General features: G+C 37.3%; 1 long non-coding RNA gene across 1 annotated transcript in view; it reads left to right on the top strand.

Moving 5' to 3' along the window:
• LOC111925399 (uncharacterized) overlaps positions 1-23,213 on the top strand; it is a 218,009-nt gene that overhangs the window by 86,860 nt on the left and 107,936 nt on the right. The window contains exon 4 of the long non-coding RNA XR_015288283.1: positions 8,217-8,286. This is a non-coding gene — a long non-coding RNA (uncharacterized LOC111925399). The remainder of the gene's footprint in view (positions 1-8,216; positions 8,287-23,213) is intronic.

Here is a 23,213-nt window from a genome sequence, read left to right as displayed (position 1 = left end):
TCTTATTCTGTTGTGTGCTTGGTAATGACAAGAACAGCCCCCCATTAGTAAGTCAGACTTTTGTCAGAACAACTTTTTACAGAACTGAAATAAAAGGCCTAAAGTAGAAATTCAAGCTTTATGTATATAGTCAAGGATTTGCTGATGATTCCAGTGAATTGTGCTTTACTGCTGCCTGCATGTCCTTTTCTGCCTTCAGAAGTGGGGAACCTGGTGTGCCAGTTCCTGTGGATACTTTCAGAAGCTCTGACTTCTATACATTGAAACTTGGCCAAATGCTCTGTGCTGCTTTGCTCAATAAGAGGAGAGAAACAGATTTGCAAAAGGCTTGGTTACAGACTAAGCGATGAAAATAGTTTTTTCCTGATGTCTTGGTTTGAAAAGACAAGTGTCTGCTAAGGAAGGCAGAAACCTCCCTTGAAATGGAAAAATGTAAACCACCCCACCTTGGAACCATTATATTCTTGAAATCAAGGGGCTCTCAGGCAAAGATATGGGAATAGCAATAACAGTTCTTTACTAGGAAAATTAAAATAAAAAAATAATGCAGTATTATTTTAACAAAAATCCACACATCCACTGACAGAGTGAGAATACAACCTGACACCCTGCTGGTCAGCAATCAGGTTAAATGGTGGCTGCGGTCCTCCTGCAGTGACAGATGTGATTCTGTTGAAGCAATGATCCCATAGAAGGACTTAGTTTCCCTCTGGAGGTCCCGTGGTGGTGTAATGGGTCCTGTCTTGCTCTGGGAATCCAGTGGAGAAAGGCTGCTGTGGTGTTCCAAGTCTCAGATTATATCCAGGTAGGAATGGTTGGCTCCTCCCCCTGGGTGGAGCATCTGGCAATGGGATGATGTAATTTTATCAGTCATGTAGTGAAACTTAATGGTCCATCAACAGAAGATATCCCCTGGAGGGAGAATGGGTTGTGGAAGAGATAAAGATCACTGCCACACCTGGTTTTAACAGCTGGCTCATATTCCTCTGAAGTTATGAGGGATGGGTCATGGAAGAGGTTAAGAACTTTGCCCCACCTGGTTTTAACAGATGGTAATAGAATACATACTTTTGGTTACATTTTGCATTGCAACCCAAGACGCCTAAATTCAGACTATTTTAGGTATTCAGTTATAGATAAGTGTGCATTTTCCTGAGGAAGAGGTTAGAGATAAAGATATGACTTACATGCCTGATTTTGAAGGAGTGCTTTGTATCAAAGGAACAATTTGTTACCATATAAAATTTGCTACATTTCTGCTGCTGAGGCAAACATTATCACACAGAAAATCTGTACAGATTTGCAAAGTTTCAAAGTTTTCCTTGTCTCTTTTTATATGTATTACACAGTTGAATTCTGACATGCAGGCATGGTGCATTTTTTCTGTGGAAAGCTTGCAAAATACCTAGTTGGGAGAGAACAAGGTCTCTTTGTATGTATTTGTTCCAAGTGGCCACGATAAGAACATCCTCTGAAGATTTGTGTAATTGTGCTCCTGCTCCTTCTTGGCAGAAGAAATGCAGAAAAGTGAGTGTAACAAATCCTTGAATGATTGCTGTTGTGCTGCGCTCTTGGAGCCCTTCAGCTTCTCACAGGCGTTCTCTTGCATTTGCTGCACCTAGGCTGTTTCTTCAGCTGTCGTACTTGCCAGTAATAACATAGAGCAAAGATATATGTGAGGGAAAACATGGGCAAATGACACTGCTGTAGAGCTGCTGAACAAATTGTCTTGTCATTCACTTGGGTGTGTATGAACATACACGTGCACTGCCTTCCCATTTTCTTTAAGATATGATGCCCTTATTGCAGAGCTTAGGTCGTTCTGCATACATCAGACCATTATGCTTGTAGTTCCCCTGCACACTATTATCATTCTGACTTTGCTGATGGATGTAATCTGAATTTCTAGAATGTGTGTAGTCCTAGGGTATGTATGAAGTCTGTAGCTGAAAGGGGAGATTAAAAAAAGTAGCTGCCTGCATTCTGCTTTTGTACTTTGGCCATTTTGTATGAATAGCTGGATTTTCCCCAATAATTATAGTGTATGCATGATGCTACTGTCTGTCATCTAAGAATTTTTCTGATAGGAAAGAATCAGTCAATGAAAAAAATCAGTAACAAAAAATAATAGTGTACAGAAAACTTGCTCTGCCAGCTGCCTTACATGTAGTCAGATCCAACACCCACGCTGGAGCAGGGAATGGAATCCTCCCTCTGAGGAGGAAGCAGTGGCAGAAACAAAAGGCAATGAACTGACTGTAACCCCCACTCCCTATCTCCCTGAGCTGCTGAGGGGGAGGAGAGGTAGAGAATCAGGAATACAGGTAAGCCTGGGAAGGGGGAATGTGGTTTTTAAAGGTTTGTTTTACTTCTCATTATCCTACTCTGAGCTTGGTTGGTAATAAATTCAGTTAATTTCCCCAGGTTGAGTCTGTTTTACCTGTGGTGGTTCCTGGGGAGTGATCTCTCCCTGCCCTTTTCTCAGCACTTGAGGTTCCATTATAATCTCTCCTGTCCAGTAATAGGGAAGGGAGTGATAGAGTGACTTTAGTGGACACCTCACAACTAGACAGTCTCAAAGCACCATGCAGGTTCTTTCAACACTTGTCCTACTTCTGAGTTTTGTGCCATGGGTATGCTGTGACCTATCTACCTACCACTGCTTATTTTGTTGCAGGGTTACTGTTATTTTATGCCAGGACAACCTTAGCAGAAAACTGTCCCTGAAACAGACCAAAGATGTCATCTGGAAAACTCCTTAATGCTTGCCTAGAGCATATATTTGCTGTCAAACATGACAGCTCAAATAGACTGCACTGGTCAGCCTTTTTTCCTCACTCCCTAGTTCAGCTGGAAGCTTTCACAGAGCAGGATGCCCTGTTCCCAACACTTAGGGCTAAGGCATAATATTATCTTTGCCTGTTTGTCCCCATCACATATCTTCTTTGTACTGACAGTCTGCATTTCTGCTTTATGAAGAGAGCTTCAAGACTTCCTGACAAAGATCACTAGCTTCTAATTGCATGACATAATGCCTAGAAGAAAGTATGGACCCATTCTGAAGGTGGTGGATATATCTGAAAGCATGTGGGGCTAGGCTTCTTCTCAGGGCACAGCGTGGCACACGGGTCAGAGAGTACAGTCAGCAGTGCTTACTTGTCTCTTCAACAAGGGTGCCTCTGCCTGAACTGAGAGATTTAGGCAGAAGGATGAGGTCAGCTTGTTTCAGAGCCTAGAGAAAGAAAACAGGAAGATCTTTCAGTGTAGAGGGGCTGTTAGATAAGGAGAGAGATGAAACAGCTGACCTGGAGGAAAAAGACTATTGGGGCATAGAAGAAAAGACAGTGGGACATCAAAAGGGAAGCCTCAAAGAAACAGAACTGTATCCAGACTCTCCTTGTGGATTCACAATCCTGGTAATTGTTTTCATGTCTGGAGCTCTTAGATCCTCTCTGTGGATGAAATTTTCTTGGAAGGTGGTCCCAGGCAGGTGTGTCCATGCATTGTCTCTGATGTATGTCTGTGTTTGGTACAACAGTCAATTTGGCCATGTCCAAACCTGCCAGACTTCACTGCCTTCCAGCAAACTTTGTCCAGTATCAAATTCAGTGACTGCTGAGTGACAAGCAGGTGAGGTGCTGGTGGAATAGCAGCTGTTTATATGCAGGGTGGCAGCTGATGCTATTTTTGGGTGTGAGTCATATATAAAACAGATTTGGATCCACTGTTGATATTATTCTCTGTCACTTACAATGTCAGGTGAGAGCTGAAAAGAAATATTTTTATATGAAAACCAGAGGACACATTTGTGCAGGAATAGACTGCATCTGTCCTTTCCAGATTCTGTTTTCTTTGTTTAGTGTGGGGTGATATTTTTTTCAAGTATTCCAGGCAGGACTCAGTGAGAGTAATTCAGAGAGCTCCTAAAGATTAGACACTGGATGGAGAGACCAAGAATTTAGCTTGAAAAAAGCTGTTGGGAACACTGTATCAAGGTGTGATAGTTACAGGTCAGAATGGTCTTGATCTGCTTCCAAGGTGGATTTTTAGAAATTTCTTGCTTCTGCTATAGTGGTATACACCCATTCATCCGTGTGTTGTCTCTGTTTTCTTTCCTCATGTCCTGCAAATCTGGTCACTTTCTTTGTGCCTTGAAGCTGTTTTGAATCTTTCCACCAAAACTTCTCCATTGTAAGGATGCTAAATTGAAGTGTCTGAAGAGAAGCTTGATTTTAAGACCCATTTGTTACTATTTTCATTCTGACTATTTTTATTCTAACCTTGTAGTAAATTCTTCCCCTCCCATGTTAAGAATATGCAACATTAAATGGAAACAAAGTTAAATTAATTTCCTTAGTGGTTTGAGACTACATGTTTGTGGTTTTTTAAATGCTGATATTCTCCACTGGTATTTTTTTTCAGAAGCTGGAATATCATGAAAAGTATACTGCAAAGAAAATGTGCTTGGAGAGGTATGCCTTTTTGTGAAAAAATGAGAGAAAATTCCATGGGTGAATGCAATTCCTGACTGTCCTCTGACAGTGGAATTTGTTAATTTGGCTGGTTGAACACCCCTTGGACACGGTTCTGCCTTTAAGCAGTGTGTCATTTGTCCCAGTACCAATAGCTGTATTTTGGGAACTGTAGCCTCAATAAATATAAGTAATAATTTTGTGCATACATTCCATAGGAAGAATAGAAACAATGTCATGTTAATACAACAAGCACATGGGTGGCTTCATCAGGTTTTTAAAAACAAGTAGAAGATATAAAAATTTGATTATAAATTGAAAATCAAGAGCTATAATAACATTCATCTGTGAACAAGAGTTTGGTCAGAGAGACAAGTAAAGGTGTATTGGAATAATTCAGATAGCTCAGTGCCATATGATTTTGAAAGAGGAGGAGAAGACAAGCTCATGTCTTGAAACTATATATAAGGGGTTTTTGGAAAAATCAGTTGTGGCACAGCTGTGGAAAGGAGAAAGTGAGATCTCTAGTAGAAGGAGATGTACAAAAGTGCATTGAAGGCTAAGATAGGTGATCCTTCGTAATGAAAAGTGAGTGAAGTATAAAGTATCACCTCCCAGATATTATATGACAAATGTTTTTTCTAACTAGGGCAATCACCTGTTAATCTTAACCTGACACAGCTGAGCCCAAAGTTGAGCAATCCTTCTTTTGTGACCATACAGAAGTTTATGTGACTTATTCTGACTATTTTCTGTCATTACTTTTCCTACCTGGATTCCTGCTAAGCTTAAAATGATGCAAAATAAGAACTGAGCAATTGCTTCAGATTTTCCCACTGACTTTGGGTTTATAAAACTCTGTTCCTGAGTGACCAAGAAGTGACTGCCTTAAAAAAATCTACCTATTTCATTCCTAAATTTCCTCAGAAACAAAAGGATGGGCTCCAATATCTATTTGTCTAATCTAATAAAAATTTACAGAGATATGTCTGAACTCCAAGCAGCCTCATCTCTTTGATTTTAATGTAACTATGAGAATAAAGCAGTTGGAGTTTGGCCTTGTATTAATTTTGAGGTAATGAAAACTAGGAGCAGTATGAAGGTGGCAGATGCAGGTTGTAACACTGGCAGTCACTCAAACCCCACAGTTTGCATCTGCATTTGCACTCGTGATTGGCGTACTTGTGGTCCTCCCTTCTGAGCACTCTGAAAATGACAACATACTTATGGAGCATTCCTTGATCTGTTTGCTATCTTAGATTCCATATAACTGTGGAATGTAAGATGAAAAACATACTCAAAATGTGGAGTTTAAAATTGAGAAATGGTTGCATGCACTTACATTAATTACCCATGGCTTTGGCAGAAAGTCACACAGCATAGATACTGAGGAACCATACTGATAGATTGTGATGGTAGGCACCAGCATAATGTTTAATATTTCAGCACAGAGTATTTTGATTGTTAGCTTCTTGGGAGATTGGTTAATTGCATGTTTATCTTCTGTGTAATTTGTTACTAAATAAGCTTTTAAAAACATAATTCTGGGAAGGAGCCAGTCTGAATCCAATCCATGTTGACAGCATAAAGCCTACTGCAGTTACACATTAATGCCTAGCCTTGTTTGCTGTGCTTTAATGGAATTGTGTAAAATGGCTTGGATGGAATCCAGAGAGGAACAAATTTTACCAAGAATTGCTAAGTCTTTTTCTTATTTCAAACAGCTTATAATGGAAAAAGGAATGTGAAGCAGTTTTACCCATACTGACTAAGTAGTAAAATTAATATAATTACTCTGCATGCATGTAATGATACTAAAAAGAGCTTTGTGCAGTTTTTTGAAGTTAGACATAGTAAAGCCTTATACTCCTTCCAGTTTCAAGACTATTGATTAATACATCTTCCAGTCAAACGGCCTGGCCTAGATTGAAAGAGTTACATGGTGATGGTGAGACTGTGGCTTGACCATAAAGTGACTTAGTTGGGCTTTAAGGCTCCTCTGGTCCTGCCAAAACCCCCATGACTGTGTGATATCAAGGGTTGAAAAACTGTTAAGCTTACTGTGATAGCTCACACTTGTTGCAAACACTTAGATAAGCTAATTATGCATTGAAGGCATTACAATGGATCTGCTATCATTTTTCAATGTGTCTTTGCCTTTATGAAGCATCAAATATCATAATATTTTCTGTAGATGACACAAGAAAGCATGAAAATTCCATGGACTATATAACATATCCTAATCAGATAAGATGCAGGAATGCTGTATTTAATTTTTTAGTATGCTGTCTGAAGTCTTGTCTTACGGTATATTCCTACTTAAGTACATGGAATATAGGCTGCTGTGTAATCAAAGTAGTGTACATGTTTCCTTAACTAGATCTCAGTCATTCCAAACTCCAAAAGATCAATAATTCTTGCAATTTGTTTTTCTATTTTGTTGCTGATAGCCCAATAAGAGTGGGTTTTTTTTTTTCAGCTAGGAATTGTACAAGTCCAAAACAACAGGTAGTTAGAATGATGCTTTAAAGTACAATGTATAAAAGTATACAGCTGAGTGTTTCCCATTTTTACTTCAAAGTATATAATTTTCTGCATTTTGTTACACAGATTTTTCTCTGTCTCTGGAATTACTTTTAAAACTGTGTCTTAGAGAGACAAAGTGAAAATATTTCTTTTATGGGGGATTTATATACTTTAGATGGAAAAACAAAGAGCAAATATAATAGATTTCTTGCATTGTCTCTGAGTGCATACAATCTCTCAAGTGGTAAAGTTTGGCAGGAATGGGAATGGAGAAAACAGCAATAATAATCTTGAAACATTCTGAGCAACTTTTTTAATATAATGTTTAAAAAAAAAAAAAGATGTCCTAGCCAGCTGACAACGTTTACAGTTTGGTGAATTTTCTAGAATGTGCGTCTTGGTATAAAATGTTAAATTGCATATATTTTATTTCCATGAAATTTTGTCTACTGCACTTGGTCTCATTCCTCCTCCCTCTGCCCTCATATTGTGGGTGGTGTGAAGGAAAGGGACACTTGCTGAGGCAGAGGATGGTGTTGGCATGCTCTTCCCTCATCCAGTATTGGCTGGATGAAACCCTTGGAGCTCTGTAGCTAACTGCTGCTCTGTTTTCTGCCTTCTCATGTTTTCTCTGAAGCTGGTGAGCATCTAAACATCTTTACTTTTCAAACTATATTAGTTTCAGCTTTATCTGGTTTCTCTTGATTTGAATCTATTTGTACAGGCTGGAAATGGAAACTTTCCAAATACCTTCTATGAAAGGATGTTATTTGGGGGGTAAGGAAGGAAATGTGATGAACAGAACATTCTTCAGTCAAAATTTGTGTTGGCCTGTGTGAAATCACACATTGGTCTCATTTGGGCTGTTTCTGGTTTTGTTACTGTAGTCAGTAGAGTGCCTACAGAAGGAGCTGTGCAGAGAGAGAATTGAGGGATCTGTTCATTGCAGGAAGTGGATATTGACAGGACAGAGCTGTGGGCTGTGACACTCTGGTGCAGTCATCAGAATGCAGCTCACATGGCTAGTTATTAATGCTATTTATTACTGTGTGGGGCTACTGGCTTGGGATCTTAGTTGGCTATTTCTAGAAAGGATGGACACAAATAATACAGATAGGTTTTGGCTTGTTGACACTGCCCAATTTAGAGCTACAATTTTTTCACTGTAATAATGAAATCATGTAATAAAGAAAATAATATTTCAATATTTTTTTTAAGCCAGGATCTGTAATGCATGGCTGAGATGAAGAAACTGGAAGATGGGCAAAAAAATTCCTAGATGTTTCAGGTTTGTAGATATTTCAAAATTATCTGTGGATAGAATATTCAGTGGCGATTCAAGTTACTAGTCTGGTTACTAGTGATCTGTGAAATTGAGTGGCATTTAGTACTTGTCATTTGGACAGGCTGTCAAGCACCTCATCCCAAAGTCACTGCCACGTTTTTGTTCCTTTATGGAATTTTCCAGCGTTCAGTTTTAGTCTCTAATATCAGTTCTGGTTGGTTGTTTGGTTTTTTGAGAGTTTTTTTGAACTGCAGGTATAGAGTACCTGTATAATCTCTAGAATTTCATAAATAGGCCTTACAAGTCAATGCTAATCTTTGTTGAAAAGAATTGGTTGACTATTTCAAGAGTATTCCTTACACAGCACCCCTCTAAATAGTTTTCTCACAAGAACAATTTAGGTTTAGTAGTACAACAAGTGGAAAAATAGAGTTTAAGGGGTAGATGATTTTTAAAATACCTGTATTTCACTTCTGTTGCCAAAATCTAGTTTTCTGTCTGTGTTTCTTTTGGTAAGCCTCTGGTGTGGTAGAGAATTTTGATTGCAATGTCAATTTACTTGGGGCTGACGTGATTGATTTTTGAGTTAAAATTTTTCTATATTAAACAAGTTTCCCTTTTATTAGCATAATGAGATGTGGAACAAAATTGCTCCTGAAATTGAGAGCAGAAGAATGAGATTAGTGGATTTTAGGATAATAGAGAGGACATTTGAGTTAAATGAATCTTCCATCTTCTATATACTTAAAGAAATTACTATGAATAGCTGCCTGAAGAAATCTTTGACTTGATTCTCCCCAGTGTAGTTGAGAATAAGACCTATTCTCAAGAACATCTTCAGGGAAAATGTGAAAATTGGAAGTATGTTCAAGCATACTCCAAGGATTAAATCTGAGAACATCATTTTTCTACACAAAGCAGGGATATGTTTTACTGGGTCGTGCTTCTCCTTGCGTGGTGGTAAACAATTTCACTCATAAATAGCAAAGTAGTGGAATGTGCTTTTAATTCCAAGCCACTACCTGCTTTTTTAGATTAAATGGTCAGCTCAAGTGCTTTTCTGAATCAAGACTGCTATGATGTCTTTTTCATCACTGACAGCGTACAGAAAAAATATTAAAGCCACTGCAAAATCCACTATATGGCTCATCCGTCACCTTGAAAAGATCACTCTAAATTGCAACTCATTCAGTTGCAGTTGAGACAGAAGCAGAGTCTCTGTGGTGTCCTGAAAAGCTCAGGAAAGGAAATACCTATTGTCATTATTTAAAATGGATGCTAATAGTTCTAATGCAGTTAAAGTGAGTTGAACAGTTTCAGTGATGTCCAGGGCAGAGTCCCTGGGCATGCTGCACTCTGTGCATTCCTCAGCTGCTCAACTCCTGCAGCAGCTACAGCAGAGTTAACGTGGTGAGCAGCTCCAGCCTGGGTTAGTTCCCAGGAGATGTGCTTCAGACTGCGTGCTGGGGGCTGGTGCATCTCAATAAGGAACACTGGAGCCAGGAGCAGGCACCTGCTGTGGCAATTTATACTGAGAAACTTCCCGAAGCTGTCCATGTTTTTTCCTTGTACTGAGATCAGAAGAATCATTGCTCCCATTCCTAAAATGGGTGCAAATGTAGTTTACTACTTTTGAGTAACTCTGAACCTGAATTTGAGCTCTATTCTTCTTAGGGCTCTAAATTAGATGTAAACCCCCCAGTTTTCCTGCCCCAGACTCACTTAACATTATTTAGGTTTCTCATTAAAAAGGCAACACAGCACAGAGTGGAAGAGCTACTTGGGGAAAGAAGCTCAAGTGCACAAATGGACTTACTGCAAATTGTGGTTTTCAGGAGAAATAAATTTGTTTGGCATTGCTTGATAGGAGATCTACGTTACTTGGCTTGCTCAAAAGCGAAGGGAAAAAAAGTGGGATGTGAGAAAAATCTACCCCCCTAAACATCTCTGTTTTGGTAATCTTTACTAGATTATTTTGATAGAAGGCCTCCTGACATGCAGACTTCATTATCTGCATTACAGGAAATGCTGCAATCACAAGTTCTTTATGGAATTATTTTTATTCTAAACTAAATAGGTACATACTGAGCCACCTATTTTTCTAATTTCTAAGTCTGAATAAAATAAAGCTAATTAAAGCTGCTGTATTTTAGTGTTTTCTGCTTAGTCCATGAAAGAGAAAATACTGAAACAAATGTTTGGATCACAAATCTTTATCTTTATTTGCCAAATCCTTAATAATTGTATTTAAATTTCATTAAATTATGTAAAGCAGTTTTAAAACCTGGCAATGAATGTGCCAAATCATTTTTTGTGTGTACATTTTTCTGCAGACTCTTAGGAGTGTGAGGACTGTTTATCTATAATCATTTGTTTTGTTGTCTTTATGACCAGGATTTATCAATATAACCTGGCATCAGCTAGAAGGATGCAGCCTTCATTTTCTTACAAATGTATTTTCTTCTCTGGACAACAAGCCCTTATGTTTCATATGCTGACCAATGGTATTTTCCTTTAGAATTATGATTTCCTTTCTGCCCATTTTCTTTCACTTCTTTAAGCCTAAAACTTCCCCCAGTATGTTAGAGGACTATAATGTTGTATTTCCAATCTATATTGCAAACATATTTTTCCTTGCTGTGAAATTTACTGGTCAGTGCAAGAAGGGATACAGCAAAGAGACTGCTGTTGCATGGAAAATAAAATTATTGCTGTATATGAGCCCAACACACATCTTGGGAAAGATATGTATGGTTTAGAAAAGGATCTGACCTCTTGAATTGTTACCAAGTTAAACTTCTGGGATGTTTGATGTGAGGCTAACTAGTAAGGTTTTAATCTCCCTTTAGGAGGAAGGTGAAAGGAGTGTTGTCTGGAAAGCTTTGTCTCTTTCCCCTTCTTTTCTGTCTATTTAATTCTTTCTCTTTTTCCTTTCCTTTCTATAATTAAGAACAGTCTATAATAATTCCCCTCTGCTCTTTTCTTTTGTGAAGCTGTCTATGAAGTCCAAATTTTCCTTTCCTCTCATTTGTCTCTGGGAGAGGGGAAAGAAAATCAGTTTGTCCTATTGCAAGGCATGGTGTAATTTCCTTCAGATTTGCAAATTGTTCTGGTTATTTTAGTGTTAATAGGAAGCAAAGAAAATACTCCATATACCACAAAATTCTCTAGCTGTGGATCTAAAATTCAGTGATAAAATTTAGCTCTCATCTCTTCAGTAGCAGATGTTTTACTGGTTTTGGTTATCTGGGCAAGATCTTTGTTCCTGAAAGGATATTTAGAAATGCTCCATAATTATTATATTTGTTTAATAGGTATTAACCCCCCCAAAAATGCTAATTATTTTCATGTGACTAAATCAGAAAAATATGATTTTTAAAAGCATATTTTTTTACCTTATAGAGAAACAATGAACAATACAGCTATTAGAACAACACTGGAAAATGTCTTCTTGAGAATACTCTGAGTCAGTCACTGAATCTAGCATTTTCTGGTTTTAGAATTGGGGTGGTTTTCATCATTTAAAAAAATTTTTCATCAAAGTAGGCCATCACACACAGTCTAAAAAGAAGTTACCAATGGGAGCCTGTTTCATAGAACAGATGTGGTCGCTTGCTCTTGATCCTCAAAGGAAGAACAGTATCCAAAACCAAGAATGGAATGCCAAATTAATGATTCTGGTGGACCCTAAATTTTGTATCACAGTATACTCTTCTTTGCCTGCTGCTTTTTGTGTGTTCCATGGATTGCAAGAGTTAACTGACCATGGCACGGCCTCTCTATATCCACTGTGTCCAACTTGCTTTTCTTCAAAGAGGTTTGACTGTGACTCCAGAGAATTGATGGAATTATACTTAAAATGTATTTCATTTTGGACTTTGCTGATTCTCTTTCAGACATATAGAGTTCATGGGTCCAAAAGCTTGTCTCCCCCTTTCTAATATGCTACCTAAACTAACAAATAAATATGAGCCAAATGAAAACCAACCACACACACAATACTGCTTCTACATGCAAATCTAATCTTTCTGAAAAAACAAATATTTCAGTGGATTAATTTGTAATACCTTTTTTTTTTTTTTTTTTTGTGTCTTTATAAGTTTGGAAGAAAGGGAGTGAATATTTTTGTTGTGTTTGTTGAAACAAGTATGCTCTGACACTGGACCACTAGCAGACTTATGTGTTAAATTTAGAAACTGCTCCTTCATTCTACGAGCTGTCAGTGATGAGTATACTTAAGAAGAAAAACATGTCTGGTATTTAATAGTGTTTGGAAGAAACATACCTGTCAAAAATGCCAAATTTCAAAAAGTTTACCCCTGTTATCAGGGATATTTTAAACAGCAGCTACTCAAAAGTAACTGGCATTTAAGTGATTAAATACTCTGTCAAAACTAGGAGTAAGATATTTTAAAATCATACAGGTTATGAAGGGAACTGAAAGCTGTGTTACTGAAGGTTTTAGGAAATTTTAGCTAAATCAGGAGTTGAAGTGCAAAACCTGAGGAAAGCCTGTGGTTCACCACACACTTGTCAGAATGAATTTCAATAGGCAGAAGGAATTTCAAGCCTGTGGAAAAAAATTAATGAATTGCACTGCTTTAAAAGAATTAATCTGCAAATACTTAATTTTTGCACATAATTTTGTGCAAATGTCTACTTTGCATGTATTATCTGAAATTAGTTTGAAAATGTTATTATGACAATAAATGAAAAAAATTAACAGGACAATTTAGTGGAAGTAATTTTTGTTCTGTATCACCAAAGAGAAGTGGTAGATGATATACCTCTTGGGTCTGGTCCTTGGACGAACATTTTCCTGCAACACTTGAACTTGATCTAAGAAGTCTTTTCAAACATTCAAAGATTCTATTATTTTGTCTTCCTTTTGAAAAGAAAATCTTACAAAATCAAAATCCATGCAACTATCATTTGTTTTTATGAATTTTTTAGAAGACAACCTGCACAGTATGTTCTAATAAGGAGAGAGGTGGTTTTTTATTTATTTTTTTTTATTTTAATGCTGATTTGGTTTGGTTTTTTTTTTTTTAAGACAGCTGTAGGGCTTTATATCTCCCTGATATATGGAAGGAAAAAACCCCAGTAGTCTCCCTCCTGTGTAGTATATTTGGTATTTGTTTCTTACTAACAACATGGACGTTGCGTCACTTTGAGTAAGCTGCTCTGTTGTCTGAGGGTATAATGGCCAGCTCATTTTTCACCAAACTGAGCCAACAATTAGCAGTGTGTATATTGTCATGACTTGTTTTGTGCAGCTAAAAATGAGTATTGTGATGCGTATGGGACAGATTTTTAAATGTCTGTAGGCACCATTATGTGAATTTGTGACAGTGGAGAAATCTTAGAGTACAACTCCATTTTAAAGACTAGACATTAAAAAACTAAATTTATTGTAATTTTAAATTAAAATCTTATCAAAAATATTAAGTGATAGTTGATAGTTGGGTTGTTTTACTTGCATTTATGCTGTTTTTTACCTCTCATTTTAGAAACATTATTTTCTAGTGACATTTATGAGAGGCTAATAAATTTAGAGTCTATGTATTATAAAACTGTCATTTTCATAGAGGAGTTACTTGAAATTTCTGATGATAATAGTTGATGGCACTTAACATGTGAAAGAGAATGCACAGGTACAATGGGAGTGCAGGAGTTGAATATGCAATCCCTATGTGGAGAAAAGTGGTTCCTTTGGAGACCATCTCACAAAACAGAATGACTTAAGTGATAGTACTAAATGCAAGACAAATGGGATAAACATTTTTCCCTAAAAGCACTGCTTTGTGATCAGATCTTTTGTTGCTGACCTTGGATTAGGTCTGTAAACTGTTCTCCTGAGTATTCCTGTGCCTTGCTTGGAGGTGAATTGCTGTGAACACAAGAAACCTGTGGAATTTAAGTAGTTCCCTGACAGAAAGAAAAGCACACAGAAAGCAAGTAAGATCTGCAGTCAGCTGTTTTCTTCACTGATGGGTGTGGAAAAAAAAAAGTGAACCTGGCTGTATTTTCTTCAGAGACTTCCAATGTTATTGATACTTTAAAGATCAGTAATTCTCATGGGCGGCTTTGGACCAAAACATTGTGTGAGCCTGTCCTTGGATGTCCAAAGTTGGTGTCTAGAACTCATAGCAAAGATGTTCTTGAGATCTCCTCTCTTGAAAGGTCTAACAGAATCAAAAAATATAAAACAAAGGATAGTTGCTTGACTAGCAGGAAAGACTGGTTAAAAATACTGGAACAATAACAGAATTGAAAGAAAGTGTTATAAATTTGTATTGTGATATTGGCTTTCGCAGATGAATATATATATTAAATACTTTTTAGCTATGCTAACAAGTCTTAAGTTTAAAAGAATTTCCTAGGTACAAGGCAAGGAAACCCCAGAGGGAAGGACACTGAGGCCCAAGCTGTTATCAGGAGAACAATAGAACCCAAACTGTTATCAGCGGAAGATATGAAGACCAGCTGCCCTCAGGGGAAGGATGAGGGGCCTGGACTCTTATCAACAAGTGAACATCTGCAGCAAAAAGGAAACCAAAACTCCAAAATAATGCTGACCAGCTAGAATAATGATGACCAGCAAAAATTATGCTGACCAGCAGAAAATAACATGATCCGAGAAGCTGGAACCAGGGAGGGGACATGCTTGAATATGCATTAACCCCTCACAGCAAGGATGGTATAAAAAGGGTATTCCTGAGATACCAGGTGTGTTCCTGGCAACCCGCCAGGGCACCCGGCCGTTTTAACCCTTTATTTCTTTTGTCTCCTAATTGTCTTTTGTTTATATTAAATTCTTTTTATAATTTATTAAGTGAATCTCGTTTTTAAGAAAAGAAATCAAACCTTCATGACCTTATTGCTCTGCCATTACAGGAGGATGTGTTGACGCTTCTTCTTGACAATTACCCCAGGCCAGATCTGCCTGCATATAGGTGTGCATCCTGGCATCTGCATTTGCAGGAAAAGCAGTATGGCTTCATGCCTGCTTGATTTTCTGCTGGAGAAACACCCAAGTCAAATGGCATTGTTGTCTTTATGCTTGTTGAAGTATCTAGCCAGAGATAAGGCCTGCTTGGAAGGTGTGCTACATCATTCTGTAATGAATATCCCATATTATGCCTCTATGCAATCAAGACATGGGTGTGTGGGTTGGGGGTGAATTCTGATTTTGGGATCTGCATCTAGAAAGCTTTCTTCCTTTTTTCCCCTCTTTCCTCTCTTCCCCAACACTAGAAGATACAGTGCACTGATATTTATTACCTGGGATATTGGAAGAGGTAATACAAGGATGAATTCACAAATGCTTTCCACAAGGAAATTGGTATTCTTTCCTATATTTTTTTCCCACTGAAAAATCTTGAGCTGCTTTCTTTGCTTTGTTACTCCACATGGTACTTTACTCTACAGTGGTGCCTATGGTCTTAGTAAGATTTATTTCAACACAGTGAAGAATGGTTTATCAGTTGTATGTACTTGTCAAGATTGGTTCTGACTAAAAGGGGGTGTGTGTGTCGTGGGGTGGTTAATGCTTGAGGATAGAAGGAGATTCAAATGTCCAGGAAAGCAATGACAAACATTTTACAAATATAATAGAAATAAAAAACAGAGTATTTGTGTTCATTGTGTTAATTCTATTTACTCAGTCCCAGCATTTGGATAAAGATATTATCCAGTGGTTTTGATTTCAGGAAAATAAAACCCTTCATCTCTGAAATTCTCTGAGTTGTTAAATGGCACCAGAATGACTCTAGCTCCTTCTCTAGGATAAAGGCTGATTGAGGGGCTTGTATTTTTACCACACCTACTTAATTTTAAATACTTGCTGCCTGACTTCTTAACTTGGTCCTATGAACTTTGATTTGGCTTCTTGATCAGAAGGCACCATAAGAATCTAAGTAAATTTAGGCCTGACAGCTACTGGCCTTTAAGAAGTTAACCTTGACCTTGTAACACCATCAACAATTATAAAAATTCATGCAATAAATGTATAGTGGTATAACGCTCTTTAAAAATGTTTGTTTTACATTTTTACAGAGTAAAAGCAAGATTTTATCATCATCATGAAAAAATTTATTGTCTGTGGTGACAGCAAGATACTACTGTTTTTTAATGCAAAGGTGTCTGCATCATCTTTTGTAAGCTAAATATTTGTTGTAAAACAGAAAATAATCATGCAGATAAACTAGAAATTTTCCTAAGTGATCTCAGATTTCACTTGATATATTCTGCATGTCTATTGGTGAAAACATCTTTGTAATGCTTATTCAAAGTGTGTGTTTGGAGTGGATAAGCCATTTAAATATTATCTACCAGTCAGTAGTCCTAAGTCTTTCTCAAAAATTTGAACATAAGCAAAACTTCTTTTAAATGGAAAAATAAAAATGAAACATTTTTGCCAGTCAAGGAATGGAGACTCAAATTGAGGAAGAGACTGTGCTTGGAATATTTATGATCCAAACAAAGTGGAAAATATGGAATAAATTTCAGATGATATCACATTTTTCTTAGATATCCAGTTGTGTCTACTCAGGAGGTGGTTTTGCAGGTTACAGGTCTTTTTACATTTAAGTTGTCCTTGCCATGACATCTCACTATGAGCAATCACAACTTTTAATATTACTATTTTCTGTATTACTTCTGTATGGGAAATGAGTTTAACAAACTTGAATGGATGAAAGAGCTCAGCATCCAGGTATCTTTGTATTTGATGTAGGTTAATGCACAGAGACTGAGGCACAGGTGGTTTGGCTGTCTCAAACAAGATTAACAGCCAATGTGTTACACAGAAAGAACTCAAGATTTCCATTTTCAGGGATGCATTGTTTAAATTGGTCATGAGATTACTAAAAAAATCATGTGTTCATGATAGATGGTTTTATTTTTTTACTGATGCAGTTATTCACTGAAAAGGACAGTTTTCTACAGAGAACTATCTGCTTGAAATGCAGAATTATTATTTTCAACAGCTGACCTTTACTGTGTTTTTCGAGCAGGAAAACTACTAATCTGTAAAAACCTTTATGTTAATAGACCTGGATCCTTAAAATAAAGCATCACTGCGAGTCAAAACATTGGTCAAGCCTTTGCATCCCCAAACATGCTCTGGGTGGTTCCCATGGTTACTGAAGAAAGTGCTTGTGTAGCATCCAGCAGAGAACCCCAGGAAGAGGCAGCAAGGGAATCATGGTTTTGGAAAGACGAGGCTGTAACAAGTGTGACTGCTGAAAGGAAGATCCCTTTCAATCTGTCTTCCAATAGTGCTGCTTCCTATTGGTACTGAACAAATTGATAGGTAGTGTCACAAGGGTACAGGCTGAAATGCCTCTCAGGACAGAGGAAGGTTGATTTAAGAACTGTTTGAAACACCTTACCTTGTCATTTGCTATGATTCAGGCAATGTGAATTAGTTTTCAGCATTACTCACTATAATAACTATAACTCACTATAATAACTTCACCATTTTACTTAACATACCAGATTGATGCCACTAACTAAAATGAGAATTTAACTGCAAAGAACAAATAGAGCTTCCTAACTCCCTATCTTTTTCTGTCCTAGGACAAAATTTATAGGATAAAATGATGAAAGACAGTGAGTTTAACTGCTGAAAATGCAAAACAGATGGATGAATGTTAAGTCAAATGGCCAGTGGCATTCTATTTTTTATTTTTTTTTTTGACAGCTGAATATTGGTATTAGAGGACAGTAGAGGAAAGGTCAAGTCCACCAAGATCATGATGACTGGGCTGTTCTGAGAATACAGCTGATACAGCTGAGCTTGACCTGATGAAACATGAGAGCAACCTTACCTTGAACAAACTCATACCTCCCCCTCATAATCCAATAAGTGAAGGAAAGCTTCCTTCAGCTCAGAAGCTTTGGAAGTACACACCTAAGAGTACAAATGCTTTATATCTTCACTCACAGGAGAATGAAGGCTTTCATTTTGCCTCAACTCACATTTTAAAAGTAGTCCCCAAAAATATACAGAACCCAGGATGCATGGCCCTGATGCAAACTTTCTCCTGGAGCAGGTCCCTTTGCAGCCAGCTCTTTTCCTTGGCTGCTGCATCCCAGGCCCAATGCACTTGCAGATCTATCCTTTTTCTTCTCTACCTTAATAGCATCCACAAATTTTCTGCTTGAAAAAAATGTTTTTGAAGCTCCCACTAAGATTTTTCAGGCTCTTGTTGGAGCATTCTCTTGCTATCTATATTGACCCTATTCTTAATATTTCTAATAAATACTTCAAAGGCACCAAAACATTTGCCTGATGCAAAATTTATCTCAGGCCATGTTTACCAATGGTAATTTAACCAAAGTTAACCAATGATTACTTAAAAATTTAAATGTCTTCCCTTTTTTAAAAAGTTTAATTTCTTTAAGATTGGATCTTCTGAATAGTAAGCCTTACATAAAATGACATGGGCAGAGTTACTTTTATAGTTGAAGTCACCAGGGTAATCCTTTAGAACACTCAGCTAAATGTTATCATATTAATTCAGTTTTTAAATCTTGTTTTTTTAACCACTTATTTTTTTTTGACAAGCCATAGTGAACACCTTTTTTTTTTATTAATTAGAAGTGAGCATCTCTGGAAAAAAAAAAGTGTTATGATGTAGATAAAGAGGTATTTAAAGCTATGCTGGCTGTAACATTGAACATCAGTACTGAGTATAAAACTGATTTTTTTTTTCCCAAGTGCAGAAGTATTATCTTCATGACATTTGAATCTAGCACTAAATTTACCTACTAACAAAGTACTTTATCCCCCTGTCCCCTCCTGCCTATGACAAATAAAATATGATCTTCATTTATATATCCAAGATGAAACATTCCCATTTTTACAGCTGCAATTTCTGGCATGTTATTCTAACTTTAATTCTGGATTTGAGTTAGTATATGATTTGAGCTCTTAATAGAATGAAGATTTCTTAGACTATGCTCCTATCTTGCTTTCTTAGAGAAGGGGAAAGGGAATGGACTAAATTTGTTTTTTTTTAAAGTAGACAAAATCTTGCTTGTATGGTACTGATTTTAAATTTCTCTTAGTAAATATTTTATGTAGAATTAAATCACTATCAAGATCCTCATGTGTATGAGAGCTTTAATTATCCCTATGTGGTGTGTCTAACTATCTCTTTTATGAATACATCTTGAGTACCACTATGGGAGGGAAAGAAGCTGGTTCCAAAATGAAATTAAAATTAGTAATGAACCTCTTGGAATGATACAGACTTAATCCAAATGAGCTCTAATAGATAATAACTGCAAACTTTTATGCTGAATTTGATCATGTTCCCAGTAGCTCAGGGTAAGGGATGGTTTCCAAGTACTCACCAATGACTGAACTTCTGGGAAGCAGAAAAAGATGAATCCCACCCTAGATGGAGGTTTCCAGTGAATGTACTTATGAGGTGAGTATGGAGTACCAGTCTTCCCAAGGGGTATATGGTTAGGGTATGTTTAGTATGAAAAGTGGAAGAAGCTCCTCTAAAATTGTGACTTTTCTTCATGTCCACGCTTACCAGCTCCCAGGAGTCTATGCTTGTGTCCACAAAGGTGTTTGGTGAGTATGTGCCCTTTTAGTTGAAGGTCTTTGTAGGCTGACAGCAAAATGTACTCAACAAATGGGCAACTGCATTACAGAGTCCCTCTAAATCCCTAATGATGTCTGTGCTAGTAAATTACACCAATTGATTTCTGAACCTGAATGTATATATGAAAGAAAAATGAACCGCTCAGGTTTTTCATTCTTGTTTACATCTTACTGATTCTAATTCTTATTCTTATTAGAATTCTTATTAGAATTCTTAGTTCTGTGGTGCTTTCAAATTTCAGCTATTTTCATTCTTTATGTATTATGGCTACAGTCTATCACTTCTAGATCCAAATACATGACAAAAATCTAAGCCCAGAAATGCAAGTGAAAATGCAGCTTCTGAGAGGTGCAATGCTGTATTTTGTCTTATCCTTGGATGTTGGCATTATAATAAATTTCAGACAAATGAGCATTCACACTCATGTTATAGGATTTAAAAAAATTATATGAGGGCTGTGGCCTTACTGACTTGAGGCTTGTAAAACTACTCCTATCCCAAAACACTGGTGAAGCAGGATTGACAGCTTCTTTCCAACTTAGAATTTATATATCCTGCTTTAGCTCTGTGTTTATCAGCAAAATAGCATATTCAAAATGTCTATTTATAATTAGAGAATTTTCAGGTTTTTGAGCTTTCTTTATTTCCTATCAACCAGTCAGGTGATATAAACCATAGTTTAAGCAAGGAGAATGATATAGCAGAGGATTGGCTGAAGCTTTTTTTGGGCAGCCTGACTATACCAGGACAGGAAAATCCCCGTTCTTTACAGCCAGCTATTTACACCTAGCTTGGACTTGGCACTTTGGGTTCTTTTTCATTTGAGTGGACTGAGCAGAAGTTTTGTTCCTCTCTGTTGATAATGATAGTAATGAGAAATGGGCATGAAATGGAATAAAAAGTTGACTCAAGCTCTAAAAGTCATACAGCATTAGCCTCTAGATGACAGGTAGATATGGGCATAATATCTGTGTTACACATTGTTGCAGGCAAAAATAGCTCAGTGAGGAATTTTACTTAATTTTCCCAATTATTTCTAGTTAACACAAACTTCTCATTACTGATTCAGGTTATAAGAGACAGAAAAGAAACAATCAAGCACCTTGGGAATTGGCTCCCCCTCTTCTGAACTCAATATCAGTCCAACACCTCTCCTCCCCCATCATGGTCTCACCTCCCCTTTTGTTGGGTGTTGCACTTGATATCTCACAAACCCTTGGTGCAGGAGGCTGGGGATCTGGTTTTACACCTTATCTCCGATGCTCCTCTGTGCTTTTCCCCTGTCCTACCTGTGCATCACCCATGGCTGCAGTGCCCTAGTCCTTGTGTCCCTGACCCAGTGAGACCTGCTCAAGGCCATGGTCCCTTAGAAGTGGAAAACATTTCTTACTTGATATCTAATATCTGACGTCATGCTGCAGATTTTTGTTCTCCATTAATAAATTTTTATATTCATAAAATAATAAACCCCCCAAAACACTGCCGTGACGATGACCGAAGCTGAGTTTGCTGCAGCATCTGGTCAGATTTTGGTAGCCAGTATTTCTGTAAACATTTCCTTTGCTGGATGCATGCTTTTACCTACACTTGGGAAACAGATCTAATATTCCCCTGAGAGGTAATATTTGCACTGAAGGTGTGCAGGCAAATTGCTAATTCTTCTATTCTGTCTCCACCAGAAGCTCAGTTATTGAAAAGCTAATTATTCAGCTACAGGCAGCAATGGATGAAATTGCTACGTGGAGCTGGGAGACTGGAAAGAAACAAAAAATGTTGCAATCAACACCCTTTTCCATCAGTGCCAAATCTTGTCATTTTTTTTAAATAGAAAAAGGAATAAAAAGGGGTGAGAGCTGAAAAAACCCACGCCAATCAAATATTTTGCATGATTGACTTAAGAACAAAGGTGATGGTGATCATAAGCAAGTCTAGGAACTAATTATACTCCATTTTTAATGTCTGAATGTAACTCTATAAATAGAAGGTGATAACGGGTGATAATGGCAGGAACCTTTATTTGGTTTGATACAAATCCCCATTAGCATTACTAAAGGACTTTTCACTGACTAGTGTAAGCTTATTTAATGTTTAGTGAGTGCTAAAGTATTTTGAAATCTAAGGAAGAAGCAGCATTCTTTTTTTTAATTACAAAAAGATATTTTTAAAAAAGTTCTCTCTAAGACAAATGGAAGGGTGTTATAGAAAACTCTGAGCACAGTGTCATTGCATAAGCTTGTGGTGAGCTGGTTTTCACTTGCAAAATCTTCCTCTTTTCCCAGATGCTTGTTTCCTTGCTGTGGGTCAGTCTATTTTCCACTGTGCTGATGCAGCTGTGTGTGGATTCCATTGGAAATCAGGATTGCTGATAGGAACCTGGGTTAAAGAAAACCCCAAACCTCTCCCTAGAAGAAACCCGTGTACTAGTTGTTTTCTACCAGTGTTCTAAATAGCTGTATTATTGTTTTCAGATTCTAGAAATTGCATTGGAACATCTGATTCAGTTGCCTGATTGCCAAAGCTGTCTGTCATTAAAAAATCTGGCATAAGTACAGGTGTTTTTCAGTAAGCTGTTCACAAGCTGAGGAGAGGAAAATGTACAGGTGGTGCTGCTCCAGCTTCAGAGTTTCATTGTAGCTGGGGATCAATATGTTATTTGGAAAAATAAAATAAGGTAACTATAGTCAAGTCAGAAAACTCATGAACGTGTCCCTCTGGAATTTTCCAGCATCTCTTTTTTATGTTTGTGGCATTTTCAGCCCTTCTTTGATTAAATCCCAGGAAGAATTCTGTGACACTGGCTGGCTATATTTTGCTGAAGCTCCACTGAGGGGAAAATAGTATTAGTCCTTTGACCTGGTTTTGGATTACCTGACTTGTTTCATACAAGATGCCACTCAATCCAAGTATTCTAAAAAGTATAAAAAAGCCTTGAGCTATAGGGGGAAAAAAGGGTGTATGTAAGAAAAAAATCGACATTTTGAAGTGCTAATCTTCAGAGCAATCAAATTAAGATTAATCACTTTAGGATGCTGAATGAAAATTTGACATGATTTTAGGGCTCTAATGTTTGATCTTACAGTTTTAAGACTCAAAAAGACCAAATAATTATTACTTATGATACATTCAAATATCTTAGCCAAATAGACAGGATAGATTATTACCTAAGGAACTGTGAGAAATCTCTTGTAACTTGACACTTAAATGGTGGGAGCAAAAGAAAATAGCACAGTCTGAATACCAACCCTTGCATCCATAAACTAGCCTTTGAGAATAACTGAAAGGATATTACATCCTGTAAATATTACT

This window comes from Cyanistes caeruleus, chromosome 1, assembly GCF_971803275.1.
Source record: "Cyanistes caeruleus chromosome 1, bCyaCae1.hap1.1, whole genome shotgun sequence".
NCBI classification, from domain to species: domain Eukaryota; kingdom Metazoa; phylum Chordata; class Aves; order Passeriformes; family Paridae; genus Cyanistes; species Cyanistes caeruleus.
The sequence above is the reverse complement of the archived record's forward strand: the minus strand, read 5'-3'. Positions and strand labels throughout refer to the sequence as shown.